This window comes from Phaethon lepturus, unplaced genomic scaffold, assembly GCF_000687285.1.
Source record: "Phaethon lepturus isolate BGI_N335 unplaced genomic scaffold, ASM68728v1 scaffold399, whole genome shotgun sequence".
In the NCBI taxonomy this organism is placed as follows: Eukaryota; Metazoa; Chordata; class Aves; order Phaethontiformes; family Phaethontidae; genus Phaethon; species Phaethon lepturus.
The window spans coordinates 168,996-173,268 of NW_010560982.1; positions in this window are offsets into that span (position 1 = coordinate 168,996).

A 4,273-nucleotide genomic window follows, 5' to 3' on the forward strand; every position below is an offset into this window, starting at 1 on the left:
AAGCTGTTACTGTCCAAACTCCACAAACAGTGGCCTCCTCCAATACAGTTATCATGACAGAAACTGGTCTCTGAAATAGGACAGGATATGGCTTAACATACACACTCTGAAGAGGTTTATTTGTTTCTGCCTCTACCAGGGTTTATTCTAGTTGTGCAGCCTGCAACAGAACACTCCATGAGTTTACAGGAGAATGTATTGGTGTTAAGCATTTGGTATGGTACTTATAACTTATTTTTCATCTTTCAGGCTGCTAAATCGTCAGATTTCCTTCCATCAAGGCAGGGATGCACTGGGAGAGAAAAATAGAAAACCGACATCCAAAATATTCTGACATGAGTTAGGAAGCGTGCCTTTTGGTAACACCAGGGGAAAAAGCTGCCTTGGGCACAGGGGTTTGATTGTTCAAAGCTAGTGAGGTGGCATGGTATGCAATGATGAATTTGTACACCACGCTACGATACCCAATTTTTGCCCCCACCCCCCAAATCTCAAAAACTTGAGTGGTATGAAGAAAGTTCACACAGTTTACCCCTCCCTTGCCCAGTTTAAAAAAAAAAAAAAAAAAAAAAAAAAAGAGTACTCCTTTAGATTTGCATTGGGTAGAAAGATAACATTTGGCACAAAATTCAAATTAAATTCCAATCTAGAGAGCAAGAGCCTGCTTCAAACATTATGGTTAATCATTCTACAAACCAAAACACTATATTATGGTTCTGAGAAGGCTACTTGATATATAAATTCATAGCACAGCCATTAAATCAGAAGATTTATATCTGCAGGTAATAAAAGTTGTAACACCAACGATCTTATACTATAACAAAATAATAAAAAGCTATTAAAAGTAATTGTTTTCTTATATGGAAGCTTCAAAGGAACAGAAAAAACAAACTTAAAAGGTCACATGTATTTACAAAAATCCATTTACATGGCTATAAGTATTATGAAAGCCAAAATGACGAGCAGAGACAACTATAGCTAGACCAGATTTCAAACTATGTATCTGTCATTATCTTACAAGCCTCATCTTAGTCAGTTTCATATTGTTTCATTACAATGAATCTTGAAATGAAAGATTTGCTTATTTAGAAGCTTCTCAGTATGTCTAGCAAAGCCTGTCCCAGGATAATATTCTTATATGCAAGTTGCCTTAAAACCAGACAGCAGAAAAGAAAATAGCCTTTACTTCATTGACTGGAATATACCTTTAAGTGGATAAAAGGCTCTAGCCACAATCCAGCTGAGCTGGTCATCTTCGTCTGGTATGAAAAAAAAGAAGGGCTTTAGGGAGATAAAACAAAAAACGTACACATACTCTGTAAATGGGTGAAGAACTTTCTCAAAGGCAGGCACTAAAAAGAAAGTAAGAAACAGCCTTATGTCACAAGCATCAATTCAGTATTGCCTTTAAAATATTTTTATTTGTTTGAAAGTTATAGGGGGGAAAAAAGTGCAAACAGACTTAAAGCTCAACCTGTGATACATCAATAAAACAGGATTGAGCAACTGGTATCTGGAACAACAGCACCTTGGAGAGCAAGTCACCCTTCCAGTAGACTAGACAGGGGGGACACATACACACCCCCCTCCAAAAAAAAAAAAACCAAACCACCAAACCAAACAAAAAAACCACAAAACCACCAACACCAAAAAACTTTGATCCAGAGCACTGTCTCATAAGCATATGACTTCCACTGAAATTAAGAGCAATCATCTGCCTAGAAAAAGGTTAAGCCTGCCCCCCACGACATGTATCATGGACACATGAGCAGATCACAGTATAATAAAAAGACATGAACAAACTTTACAGACAGTTAAGCAATCCCAAATTATTTTCACCAACTAACAACTGTCCCTAAATGATCACCCCATTGTTCCTTCACCAGCAGTCAAAACACTTAGCAGGATTTGAAATTAACAGGATTTCTAAAATAAATGTAAGCCTACATATTAAGATATAAGCCAATAACTTACTATCAGGAATTTTGAAGAGCCCTCTCAAGCGAGCAAGATATTATACAAGTATCTGATTTTTGACACTGGAAACTCAGAGTCTGATCATGGGTTTGACCCGATACAGAAGTTCTTACATTTCTAAATCTTTTGCTATTGAAGTGCACTCAAGGATTCAATATTTGAGATTGCCGGTACTCAATGAAAAAGAAAATGCAAGTTGCACAAGAAAGAACTCTTTAAATGAGTACATCAAGTATACTATGTGTTCCCAGCTACAAATCAAAAGACATCACAGGACTCACTAGGAAAGGAGGGGCAGGGAGGAAGGGAGTACCAAACACAAGAGTGTTTTCACAAAACAGGTATCAGGGAGAAAAGGTAAGAAACTGAAGAAGTACTACCTAATGATAAATTCTGGCCTTGAACACACAATGTAATCCAGCAGGATGAACCACATAGAGCGTCAATATATTGAAGGCATATATTCAATCAACCTCAAAACATGTCAGAATATAGAGTATATACACAGCTCACAAGCACTAAGAGGGGTTTTCTCAGCTTCAAAACATACAAAATATTTAAGCTACCAAGATTGATATACCCCATGAACTACAGATCTGCCTTGCCTTATTTCTTTAAATGTGCCTATCTTCCTTCACACCCCTAATATAAGCTGTGCCCCCACAAGCTCATGACAACAGTCACACTGCAAGCTCTTTGTGAGACAGATGTGTTTTCTGACAGTTTTATTTGAAACAGTTATTACCATTTATTTTATTCCAATCAGGAGGTCAAATATACTCTAATGATAGAGAAGGTCTTTGAAATATTCTGGACAAGAACACAAATACAAAACTCATGATGAACACTACTATCTACTAGCAAGCCACAAATATATAAAAGGACAGTCAAACAGAAAAAATTCTGAGGCTAACCTTCACAGCACTAACAAGGAAATCCTACACCACTAAAAACACCACAACTCCTACCAAAACTCAGGATATCTTACTGAGAAGAACTTCAATTATATAGACACTAGCAGCAGACACAGATAAGGACATTCATCAAGTCAGAGTTAAGAAGTCAAAGCCAATTTCATACTGAAATCTACAGATCAACAAATTCCCCATATCAGAAATTCTATGAATGGCACGAATCTGCATTTTATTCTTCTGTCTCACTCACTGCTCACTATTGTTCATCAGAGACTCTTCTAAGCAGGCTACAAATAGTAAGAAAGGAAAGCATATGGAAAGAACAAAAGCGGGTTATTACGGCCAAAAATATATATATCTTCATGAGTTTTTAGTCCTTCCAAGCTCTCACTGACTTGCTGTTGACTCATGGGGGGGGGGGCGGGATGGGGGGATTGAAAATAAAATTTTAAAAAAATCTGGCCTGATGAGAGCTGCAGATACCATCCTAGAATATGCCAAACTGGGCAAAGAAATGCTTGAAGAACATTACCCATGCACATATGCACTTTGCTAATATCACATATAAAGAGAAATCTGAAACAACATAAGAAAGTGAATGAACACATACACCATGACCGAAAAATTCTCCCTCTCTTTTTTGAAGAAAATATATGGGAAACAGAAGTCAGAATAAAGCTGATCAAGCCGATGCAAGAAAATGAAAAGGAATGCAAAGTATTTATTCACTAACACCAACAACCAACAGAAGGTATCTGCGACTACCTTAAACTAAGCTTTCTACAAAGAGAAGAGACATTATCAACTAGTACTGCATTTCTCTTCCTCAGTATGAGAAATATGCATGACATCAGTCCGGATTTTTCAAGCTGTCAGAGTTGGTGCATGCCATGGTCTCAAGTGACTGTAGCCAAAAAACTCAGCTGAAGGGTTGGAAGGACTTTGTAGTGCAATAAACTATAACATTACAAGTAAGACAAGATGCAAAACAAGAGCTTGAGAGGGAAATCTCCTTAACAGTATTTCTGCTTACATGAAACAGAATCATGTACAAAGTCAGAGCAGTGCATTGCATAGTTGAAACAAGCACCAGCAATGTAATCAGCAAGATACCAAATGAGCGACGGGGTTGCTTTAAGGAACCAGAAGGACGCTGCATCCTGAAGCTTACTGGTTGTCAGGCTGAGGGGGACGCTGAAGCAGCAGATAAAGCTGATGTATTTGTTGTAAGCTTTCCAGCATTTGGGCTTTATTTGTCTGAGTTTGATACTCCCCTCTGTGGGTGGGGAGCTGAGAGACCGGCTGACGTCAGCCAAAGAGCACGGATAAAGTGCAGCGCCCGCCGCTGCGGGATGAGTACAGCTTCCTAAGAGGTTTATAAG